Consider the following 12,102-nt stretch of genomic DNA (forward strand, 5'->3'; position numbering starts at 1 on the left):
CAGTAAAAGATATTACCTCACTTGTATTGTCTCTGTACTAGATGTGTTAACCTAATGCCTGATTAGTATCCCTGCCCTACCAATAGAATGAAGCTACCAGCTATAGAGATGTGGATACTGTAAAACACAAATGAGGGCCCTCCTTCAGCCGTGGTTACCTGAGCTACCCACCAGGTCATTTGCATAAGAACTCCCATATGGAGCTACCAGCTATAGAGATTTGGATACTGTAAAACACAAATGAGGGCCGTCCTTCAGCCACAGTTACCTGAGCTACCCACCAGGTCATTTGCATAAGAACTCCCATATATTGAGGTCCCATTTTGCCAGCAATTCACCAGCACTGGAGATTCAGTCTGACTGAGAGGCATCATAAGTTGACAAAAATCCAGGAAACTTTTCCATCATAAAAAGGTGAGTCCCTCCTGTCACTGGGAGTTGGTAAGGCAGAAGAAAGAGCAAAACAGCTTGTAGGGTGGTATTTATCAATCCACACCAGCTGGGGATCTGATCCTGCATTGGGAGGAAAGGGTTGCTCCATTGGATTCAATGGGGTCAGATCCCCAACCGTGTGGCCAAAAGGGCTAATGTGATCCTTGTATATATAAGCAGGGGAAGTCTCAAGTAGGAGTGGAGAGGTTCTATTACCTCTGTATTTGGTACTAGTGCAACGGCTGCTGGAATCCTGTGTCCAGTTCTGGAAGGAGGTTGATAAATTGGAGACTGTCAGAGAAGAGCAATGAGAATGGCTAAAGGATTACAAAACATGCTGTATAGTGGGAGAGATTCAAGGAGTTCAATCTCCTTAGGTTAACAAAGTGAAGATTAAGGGGTGACTTGATCACAGTCTATAAGTATCTACATGGGAACAAATATTTGACAGTTGGCTCTTCAATCTAGCAGACAAAGATATCCAGCACATTAACCTGAAGTAGTGGGATTGGTTTATTCCTATTTGCAGATCAACTTTGAGGTTCTTAATAAATGCACAAAAATTGGTGGAAAAATTTAAATAAAAGGATTTCCCAGCACTGAACCTTGAACTGCCATGCTCTAACTTAAACCATAAAACACTTCTTCCCCCCTCCCCATCCTTTGTCATATCTTGATACATTTCTCCAGAGCTTTTGTGAAGGTTTAGTATATTTCTGTATGCATCTCTATCAAAATATAAACTTTGTTTTGTGAGCATCCTTTTGATTGCAAGGATGCCCTAACCCTTCCTTGTGGGTTTTTTGGCTCCATTTTGCCCTGTCTGACAAAGCTTTGTCCTTGTCTCTGTGGGTCCTGCATTTCCTGACAGATTTCACTAGCCTCAGAGGCTCATTGTGACCCTCCACTTAACCCTTCCCTCTCTAGAGAGGAGAGCCATTTTCATTATAAGCCAGCCAGGGAGATGAGGAGAAGCTATCCTCCCTTGCACCATCTTGGTTATCTCCCACTCTCAGTGATTAATCAGTGGGGTAAAGGGGGGGAAAGCCCAGGCCCACCCTCTACTCTGGGCTCCAGCCCAGGGACCCTAATAGTATCTGCTATAGTAACTAACCTTTTAGGAACAGAACACATACAATTCCCTGGGCTACTTCCCCACAGCAGCCCCCATTTCCTCAACTCCACTTCACTTCACTTCACTCTTACCTCAGGGCCACCTTCCTTGTACCTGATATGGTGTATCCCACGCAGTCTCTCCAACACCACAACTTCTCACAGCTCCTGATATGCACCCACCTGACTAACTGGGAGGCTTTTAACTAGTTTCAGCCAGCCCCTGATTGGCTTCAGGTGTCCCAATCAACCTAGCATCCTCCCTGCCTTCTGGAAAGCTCTTAATTGGCCCCAGGTGTCTTAATTGACCTGGAGCAGCTGCCATTTATTTATCCTGGCACCAGGGATTTGTTTAACCTGGGGCTAATATATCTATCAGGTGGGTGGTAGCCCAGCAACAGATCACTTGACCAGGGACTTTGATCACCTGATGTTTTGATGCTGACCACAGGGATGGTGGGACAGAGGGGACAGAAAATTCTAAAAGCACAAGTTCTGCTCTGTGTAACTCTCTCATCAACCAATACAAAAGAGCAAGACTGGGCTGGAGGAAGGAAGAGAGAGTGGTCTTGGGATCTTGAAGACACTGACCAAAATCCAAACAATGCTCATCATTAGTGAGGAAACTGGAGGAGGGAATATCATGTGGGTGTTTTATTATTTTGTTTAGAACAGTGTAACTCTTATGGCTTATCAGAGTGATGGGATGATTCACAGGATTGGAATGTTAAACTGAACAGTTATAACTTGTTGAGGAAGGATCAAATGGGCAAAAGGGGAATGGGAGTGGCACTCTGAAAAACGACATTACCTCTGTGACACCGTATGGAATCTGGGGAACACTTTAGGATATTATGAATACCAATATTGTAAAATTGCAAGGAATCTGACAGATCTCCTGTGTAAGATATCTGTGGCAATGTTATGATTTGCCAAATATGCTGATCTTTATATGTTTGTATCATCTTTGTATTATGAGTTATAGATATGTAGGGTATATCTGTATTTCAAACTTGTGCTGTGCATCTGGGTGACATCCCCAGACAGATTAGCATCAGCACTGCCCAGCCTGCTTGATGGCCCATCAAGGGACCTCAGCTATAAAAGGAACCCAGTGAAAGGGATACACCTTATGACTCAGCAAGGCATGCAGGGGCATGCCTATGAACAGAACTCTAAGGCTTCATGTGATGAGCAGCTTGTGTTTGGAACAAAGGAAATATACAAGCTGCATGGCAAAAGACTATAAAAGGCAGCTCCAACTTCTCCATTTTGTCTTCAGTCCTGCTTCTTACCTCTGGAATAACCTTTCTACAAAGCTCTGAGCAAAGGACTGAATGACCCATCCAAGCTGTGGATGTGTTCCAGAGGGACTTTCAAGCCAGGAAACTCACCGATACTGCTAGGAACCTGATAGACTTTGAAGTCTTTGTATGTATGTGACTGTTTTACCTTTAAATATTTCTCTTGTTCTTTCTTTCTTTTCTTTATAATAAACCTTTAGTTTTAGACACTAAAGAATAGGCTGGCAGCACGGTAGTTTGGGTAAGATCCAAACCTATACTTACCTGGTAATGTGGCTGACCCTTTGGGGGTCAGAAGAACATTTTGTATATGTGAGCAGAATTTTTTAAATAACTTCTCGCTGTGTTGGACCTATGTGTGATTGGGAGCCAGAGAACTGGAACGCAATAAAGGGGGCTGTGTGATTTCTTTTTTTGCTTCTTGATAACCAGTATGGGGGATCAGCAGCACAGTGTGTGACTGGTTGGGGAATTTAACTTCAGTGTTACCCACCAGTCTTGGGAGTGTGATACAACAAGGGCAGGGAGCCAGTGGGAGAGTGGTCCCGTTGGGATCCTGGAAGTAGGTGGGTGGAAGCCTGCCCAGTACTAAAGGGCCTCTCCCAGCCTACGGGGAGGATCCACAAAGCCCGGGATCTTGGTTAATTACAGGGGACAACTAAAGATATAACAGGGACAGGAGTGAGGTCACAGGGCTAAATGAAGGGAACCTGACGTGGACACCAAGCAGAGGACCCCGGACAGCGCCCACTGCTCCTCGAAGTGAGAGAGTGGTCCTTTTGAGTGCCGGGACATGGGCAGGTGTTAGCTCGCTCACTGCTAAAAGCCCCTCCCTCAGCCTAGGGAGGGGCTACTAAACCCGGAACTCAACTGAGGTCGGGGGACAACAAAGGCAATAACGGGAACAAGCGTGAGGGTCAAAGGGCCAAAACTAGGGAACGAGAGGGGGACACTGAGTAGAGAACCCCAGACAGTGCCCATTGTGCCTGGAAGCAGGACAGTTGTCCTTTTGAGAAGCAGGAGAGTGGTTGAGGGGAGATATATAAGCCCTAGGCTAATTAAGGCATGGTTCCCCGTAGAGTAGGGAGGGCTGCTATAGGTTAATTGGAGCACCCTGTAGTCAATTAAGGGCCTGTCAGGAACCTAATAAAAAAACCTTGTTTCAGGCAGACAGGATGTGCGACGAAGGAGAAAGGACTGGAATTTGGAGTTGTATTGCTGACAATTGAAAGACCAGAGAACCAGAGGAAGGGAGACCCTGCCCCAGCAGGGAAGGGAGACTCCCTCCCCCAGTGTCAAGGACTGAGGCTAACCCTACCCAAGGGAAAGAGGGGAAGAAACCTGCAGGGGTTGAGAGGGGCTGGGGCTCAGAGTGAGGAGCAAACCCAGACCCTCCCCCCCTTCCCTCCTCTACCACCTTCCCAGGCCACTAGCGAGGCCCTTGGTGCCTCAAGAGTAGGGGCCAGGGATGGCAGCCTAATCTCCCCACCTAGAAAAGTGCAGGACCCATCATGCCAACATCAGTCATTTTGTCACATGTGGTGTCAGCAGTGGGATTTCCATACCTTGAATGTAACCCAGGGTGGGGCATGACCACCCTGTCCCCAAGATGGAGGACGTGGTCAAAGCACTGGTGCAAGCCACTTCCACCCAGCAGGAGGAGACCCGGATCCAGGCAACTGCACCATGCAGCTCTGTGACAGGGTCGGTAGCTCACTGCTGCGGCACCCCCTCCTGGTCATCTCGGGGAATTAGTTTGAGCCAGTAGAGCGCCCTCTTTGTGTGGCGTCCCACCTGTCTTGCCTTCGTTGGGTGCGCAGGCTTGCGCTGCTCTCAATGTACAGCGTCCTCTTCCGGAGCACTGTCCTCCAACGGTGTCCCTTTGTCCATTCACACCCCCTTTCGGGGGCGGGGAGTAAACAACAGCCCCACACCTTCGAGCCTGATCCTCACAGTCCAGGACCTGGCATAGTTCTGGCTGGCCGCTCCCTGCGGCTGTGTGTAGGGCACCACAGCAAACAAAGGTGTGGGGGAAAGGGGGGGGGGACTCAGGCCCGCCCACCACTCTGAGTCCCGGTCCAGAGGCCCTCGGGTGACAGTTTCGCTGTCTTCCTTCTCCTTCCTCCTCTGACTATCCCTCTGGACCATTTCCCCAACAGCCCTTCTCTACGTTAGGCCTCCTCCTCCCTGGCCTGCCACCTGTCAGGCTCTGGAGTAGAGCCTTCTCCCATTCTCTCAGGCTGGCCTGCACTGCACTGTCCATGGTGCTGGCCTCCCAGCTCTGGAGACAGACCTTCCCCTCTGAAGGCCTGGGACAGACTGACTGCTCCTGCTCTGGGCAGTCTTTTATATGGCTAAGCCGGGCCCTGATTGGCGGGCCCCAATCTGCCTTCTGATTGGCTCCCAGTAAGCCCTTTCCTGATTGGCCGCGCGTCTACGCAGGCGCCTAGGCCTGCCACAGCCCACTCTCTCTGGGTGAGGGACAGTCGCCCCACCACAAGCTACAGCAAGAGACCAATCCCTGCTGATGACCCAGACCACCCAAGATCGGGCCATGCTGCAGGAACTAGTGAACCAGGTGAAGACCCTTAGGGAGCTGAGTTGCGGGTATGATGGGACATGGACCATATGGGCCAGCTACTGTCTGCAGAAAATGACACAGGAGGATGATGTGGAGTGTATCTCCTGGCCTTCGAGAGGACAGCCCTGCAGGCGGTCTGGTCCCAAGACCAGTGGTCGGGCATCCTCACGCCATTTTTTGTGCAGGGAGGCCTAGAAGGCCTACTATTATATGACTGCAGAGGAGGCGGCAGATTACCCCCGCAACTGAATGCGGAGATCCTGCCCAGGTCCAGGGTAACAATGGCCTTGCGATCCCAGAGGTTCCATGAATGACAGTATTTTGGAGACAGGACACTGCGGTCTCAACTGTTTGACCTAGCCTGGAAGTGGTTACGCCCGGAGGCCCTCAACTCTGAGAAAATGATGGCGCTCCTGGTACTGGACCGCTATACGAGGGGACTACCCTTGAGCCTCCAAGCCTGGGTAGGTCAGAATGACTCCTCCACCTATAACGAACTGGTCACCCTCGTGGAGAGACAACTGGCCGCCCGTGAACTGTTCGAAACCCCGGGAGGTGAAACACCACGTTCCAGGAAGCCAGTCCCAATCCCTCAGATCATTGAGAACTCCAGGAAAGCCATAGCTGGAAGAAAAGGCTCCAAGAAGCAGCCCGAGGCCCTGAAGGAACCTGGGTTCCGGTGGGAGAGGACTGGGGGAGCGGTCCAGAAAGCCCAAGAAAGAGGGCAATCTCCAGGATGAAATATCATTGTTACGAGTGTGGGGAGTTGGGGCATATAGCAGCTCAGTGCCCCAACAGGGAGGAGCCCATGCAATGTAATCTGGGGGATCATGGGGACCAATGTGGCCTAATCAGCCTGGTGGGCATTATGATGGCCCCACATGAGTACACCAGGCCAGTAAAGATGAACGGCATCCAGACCATAGCTTTGGTGGACTCTGGGAGTGATGTCACATTGGTCTCAGGGACGTTAGTGAGGCAACACAAACTGAGCCGGGCCAAGAGCCCCAGAGTGATGTGTGTCCATGGCACAGTAAATTTCTACCCCACAATCCCAATATGGATTGAGATCCAGGGGAACACTACCAACATGACTGCAGGGGTGGTCCCCAAGCTCCCCTACCTGGTCTTAATTGGCAGGGACTTTCCCAGGTTCGAGAGCCTACTCCCCCTCCCCCATCGAGTGAGGGGAGTGTAGTAAACCCCAGGCAGAGATTGAGGCACCCATGGGTGGCCCTGCCCCAATTTTTGCTGGGTTTTCCCCAGAGTTATTTTCACCCCCCGAGAAGTCTTGGAAATCTAGACTGGAAAGAAGGGCAGATAAAAGATTAGGAACCAGGATTTTGGCAGCAAGCCAGAGAGCTGCCCTGTTTGGGAGGTGGCCCCATCAGGGAAACCGCAAGGTAGCACTGACCAGTGGAGACCCAGAGATGGCCCCCAGCATGAGCAGGAGCACCCTAAGAGAGGGAGGGGAGACTGATCCAATAGAATCAGGTCAGATCAGTCCCGAACGCGAGTGTTTTAGGCAGGACCAAGCCTATGACCCACTGTATGCGAACATGAGGGAGGAGGTAGTAGAGGTAAATGGCATGCCAGTAGAAGAGCTGAGAAAGGAAACAAAGGAAATTAGCTGTGGCTATCAGCTAATCAAACAACACGTGCACAAACCTCTTAGGACACCAAAAATCCAATCCGGTTCTTAAAAAAGGTAAATTTTATTAAAAAAAAAAAAAAAAAGAAAGAAAATACATCTGGAACTTAGGCTTTTGCTAGATTTTAAAAGCGCAATTCCAAAAATCAAGCACCCAAGAGAGCTTTCTTGGGGGTTCAGCTTAAAGGTTACAAGCAAACAAAAGCATCTGGAGTTAGCACAAAGGAGATCCACAAGCCAAAATAAGAAATAAACCTGACAGTGTCTAACTAAACATTCCCTGTCCAAATTATTTCTTCTAGGTATAGAAAATACTTTTTTATACCTGGTTCAAACCTTACACAACATTCCTGCTTATAGCATTGCTGCTCCATCCCTGCAGCCCAGAGAACAACAGACAAAGGGAAAGTTTCTTTCCCAAATTTAAAAATTCTAGCCTTCCCATTGGCTCTTTTGGTCAGATACCCACTCCTTTTCTTTTACCTGTGGGCTTGTTAACCCTTTAAAGGTAAAGCAAGCAGCGAACAGACACGAAGAGGGATTTTACAGCTAACTGGCTGGCTGGGTGTCCATAAGGGAGCTCCTCCCCACTTCAATTATCACAAGGGCAGGTAAGGATCTCCACTGAATTAGTCCCAAAACAACGAACAGAGGTCGTCGAGATGATCCAATGGAACCAAGACATTTTCTCTACACAACCAGGCCGTACGACGCTGATCCAACACATCATCACCTATCCCGGAGCAAGAGTGACAATAAAACCATATCACATACCAGAGGCAAAAAGAAAAGAAATTAGGGCAGAAGTAAAGAAGATGCTGGAACTCGGGGTGATTGAGGAATCTCACAGCCAGTGGTCCAGCCATATTTTCTTGGCACCCTGAGCTTTTGTAATGACTTCCATAAGTTAAACAAGGTATCCCAATTTGATGCCTACCCGATACCACATATTGATGAGCTGGTGGATCAGTTAGGCAAGGCCCAATACTTGACCACCTTGGACTTGACAAAAGGCAACTGGCAGATCCCCCCTGGCTGAGAAGGCCAAGGAAAAAAAACATTTCTCTACACCTGCTGGTGTCTTCCAATATACCATCCTCCCTTTCGGGCTCCATGGGGCCCCCATAACTTTCCAACGATTGATGGACAGATTACTTGGACGCCATGCCAAATACGCTGCCGCCTATTTAGACGATGTAGTAATCCATAGCCCTGCCTGGGAGATGCACCTGGGGAAAGTGGAAGCAGTACTAGATGCTCTTAGGCTGGCCTCATCCCTAATCCATCCAAATGTGCAATAGAGCGAGCCAAGGCCCGATACCTCGGGTATGTAGTTGGAAGGGGCCTGGTGAAACCCCAATGGAACAAAGTGGAGGCAATACAGGAATGGCCCCGACCGATCCGCAAGAAGCAAGTCTGAACGTTCTTATGGATAGCGGGGTACTATTGCCGGTTCATCCCTCATTTCTCCGCGAGGGCAGTGCCTCTGACGGACCTGCTAAGAGCTCAGGGCCCAAAGACAGTTAAGTGGACCAAGGTGGTGGAAAAAGTTTTCACAGACCTGAGGACGGCCCTTTGCAGTCGTCCAGTGCTCATAGCCCCAGATTATTCATTCTACAAACAGATGCCTCAGAGTAGGACTTGGGGCCGTCCTTTCACAGATGGTGGGATATGAGGAGCACCCAATCCTTTACCTCAGCTGGAAGCTCCTGCCCAGGGAGCAATGGTACACTGCAGTAGAAAAGTAATGCCTAGCGATTAAATAGGCCATGGAGATTTTATGGTACTACCTACTTGGGAGGCAGTTGACCCTTGTGACAGACCACACCCCACTCCAATGGATGCACACAAACAAGAAGAGGAATGCATGAGTGACTAGATGGTTCCTATCTCTACAACCTTTCCACTTCCGGTTACAGCATAGAGCTGGAAGCCATCATGGCAACGCAGATGGCCTGTCACAACAACACTGTCTTTCATCCCAAGTAGCCAAACCCCATGGTGTTGAGTGGAGGGGGAGGGGATATGTGATACAGCAGGGCCAGGGAGCACTGGGAGAGTGGTAGAGGGAAGATATATAAACCATAGGCTAATTAAGGCGTGGTTACCTGTTGTGACAAAGTTCCTCCTCTACCTTGGTGGGTCCTGAGCTTATTAGCAGATTTGCTCGCCTCACAGATTCACCATGTGGGTCAGGTAACAGCCCAGAGACCTTCCCCTCTGGTAGAAGCCACAGTCCAGGTCAATTCCTCCTGTGTCTGATCAGGAGTTGGGAGGTTTGGGGGGAACCCAGGCCCACCCTCTACTCCGGGTTCCAGCCCAGGACCCTGTGAACTGCAGCTGTCTAGAGTGCCTCCTGGTACAGCTGCGCGACGGCTACAACTCCCTGGGCTACTTCCCCATGGCCTCCTCCAAACACCTTCTTTACCCTCACCACAGGACCTTTCTCCTGGTGTTTGATAACGCTTGTACTCCCCAGTCTTCCAGCAATATGTCTTCTCACTCTCAGCTCCTTGTGCCTCTTGCTCCCAGCTCCTCGCATGCACACCACAAACTGAAGTGAGGTCCTTTTTAAACTCAGGTGCCCTGATTAGCTAGCCTGTCCTAATTGATTCCAGCAGTTTCTTAATTGGCTCCAGGTGTCTTAATTATTCTGCTTGTCTTAACTGGTTCTAGCAGGTTCCTGATTACACTAGTGCAGCCCCTGCTCTGGTCACTCAGGGAATGGAAAACTACTCATCCAGTGACCAGTATATTTGCCCTCTACCAGACTCCTGTACCCCACTCGTCTGGGTCTGTCACACTGTAGACTAGGGAGGGCTGCTTCAGGTTAACTGGAGCACCTGTAGTCAATTAAAACCCCTACTTCAGGCAGATAGAGTGTGTGAGAAAAGAAAGAGGACTGAAGTTTGGAGGTGTGTTGCTGACAACTGAAAGACCAGAATACTGGAGGAAGGTGTAGCTGGATGCCCCCCCACCGCCCACCATTTGCTCTTTCAAGTGTAGTCTGCACAGTTTCCTGCTATGCCGTTACAAAGCCACGGGCAGCGGAAAGTCCCCAATGATATTAGATGCTTGCTTAAAGCTGCATTGCTCTATATAATCAATTGCATTCATGCTTATGAATATGTAATAGATTAATGTAAGGATGAGTGAGATAGTGTGAATGAGTAACAGCTAATGGCAAACCAAAGAGGCAAATATCGCCTTTTATGGAACCATGGTGTTATCTTGGTGAAAGTATAAATCTCGAGACAGTCGGTCAGGTCAGGGGTACCAACAAGGAAATGTAACAGCATGCTAAACTTGGGACTGGATCAGAAGCAGCAGACCGCGGATCTGAAGAGACTTCAGGGACTCTCATCTCCTCGCGGCCGATCTCCAGGCAGCTGTCGCCTGGCCAGCCTCAGCCACCTGCGAAATTGAAATCAATCTATGCCCACGCCTGCAGCCTGCCAGCATGAATGTGATGTGTGTTGAGTATACCCGTATAAAACAAGTTTTTCTCAACGCCAATAAATAAACCTCAGTGCTGTTCTTATTCCACCTTTGGACTCATTCCTTGGCTGGTCCCATGGACAGGTATCAGAAAGGAGATCCCGCCTCAGCAGGGCAGGGAGGCTTCCTCCCCAAGCGTCAAGGACCGAAGGTAACCCTACCCAAGGGGGAAGAGGGTAAGAAACCTGCAGGGGTTGAGAGAGGCTGGACTCAGAGTGAGAAGCAAACCCAGACCCCTTCCCTCCTCTACCACCGTTCCAGGCCTCAGAGGTGTCTGGGATGGATGGCAGCTCCACCTCCTTGATGACCTGGGAGTCCAATGGCACTGGACTCAACAGGCTGCCTTGCGGGGCCGAAGGCGACTGTGCCATCTCTGCAGACTTTGGCACTAGGTGCTCCTCACATGGATGCGCCCCATAGGCTGTCTCCAGAGGTGTGGGCCTCTGTGACGGAGAGCTGCTCCTCCCTTGCTTCCAGTGCCATTTCTGTACCGGGCAGTGGGAGCGGTGCTGGGTCGATCCCGCTGGTTTCAGCGCCGGGGAGCGGCAGTGCCGCGGGTCTCTGCCAGAGTCCTTCCATGGTGCTGCTTCCACCACTGTCACCTGGGCACTACATATCAAAGAACTCATTGCCAGGTCCTGCCGCACCAGCGGAGGCTGAGGTCTAAGTGCTTCCTTCATAAGGAGCCGCTTGAGGCAAAAGTCTTGCTGCTTTTTGATTCTGGGGCAAAACGCTTTACAAATCCTCCACCGATCGACTTGGTGAGCCTCCCCCAGACACATAAGACAAGCGTCATGGGGGTCATCTGTTGGCATGGGCTTGGAGCAGGACTTGCAGGGCTTGAACCCCTGGGACTTGGGCATGTAAGCCCTCCCAAGGAAACACGGTCGGGACAGAAGGTAAACCCCCCAGCCCAACTGCTAACTACTAATACTAACTAAAAATTAAACTAAATAAAATGAATAAAGAACAACAAACAAACAAGGCTAGGGAAACACGGTAGAACTTGCTGAGCAAGATGCCACAGTTCCAATGACCATTACTGGCGCTAAGAAGGAACTGAGGAGGCGTCGGGTCGGCAGGGTCATATATTGAGTGCCATGAAGGCTCTACTCCAGGGGGCTACACAGCCGACCCGACGGGTGCTGCTAGGGGAAAAACTTTCCGACAACTGTGCACGCGGCTCACGCACACCTAATTGGAATAGATATGAGCAATCACTCAAAGAAGAACCCAAGCAATTATAGGCCTCTCAGGCTGACGTTGATCTGGGGCAAGATAGTGGAGTGACTAATATGGGACTATATTAATAGAGAATTAAAGGAGAGTAATATAATTAATGCCAATCAACATGCGTTTATGGAAAATAGATCCTATCACACTAACTTGATATCTCTTTTTGATGAGAATACAAATTTGGTTGAGAAAGGTAATAGTGTGGATGTAATAGACTTCTGTAAGGCGTTTGACTTGGTACTGCACAACATTTTGATTAAGAAACTATAATGAAATAAAATTAATAT

General features: G+C 49.6%; 1 protein-coding gene across 1 annotated transcript in view; it reads left to right on the forward strand.

The window, feature by feature from the left end:
* The first annotated feature begins 319 nt into the window (after positions 1-319).
* The window catches only part of LOC117870422, a 28,715-nt gene continuing 16,932 nt past the window's right edge, over positions 320-12,102 (forward strand). The window contains exon 1 of the mRNA XM_034757562.1: positions 320-414. The gene's annotated coding sequence lies outside the window, so the exon portion shown is untranslated. The remainder of the gene's footprint in view (positions 415-12,102) is intronic.

This window comes from Trachemys scripta, unplaced genomic scaffold (assembly GCF_013100865.1).
Source record: "Trachemys scripta elegans isolate TJP31775 unplaced genomic scaffold, CAS_Tse_1.0 scaffold_28, whole genome shotgun sequence".
NCBI lineage: Eukaryota > Metazoa > Chordata > Testudines > Emydidae > Trachemys > Trachemys scripta.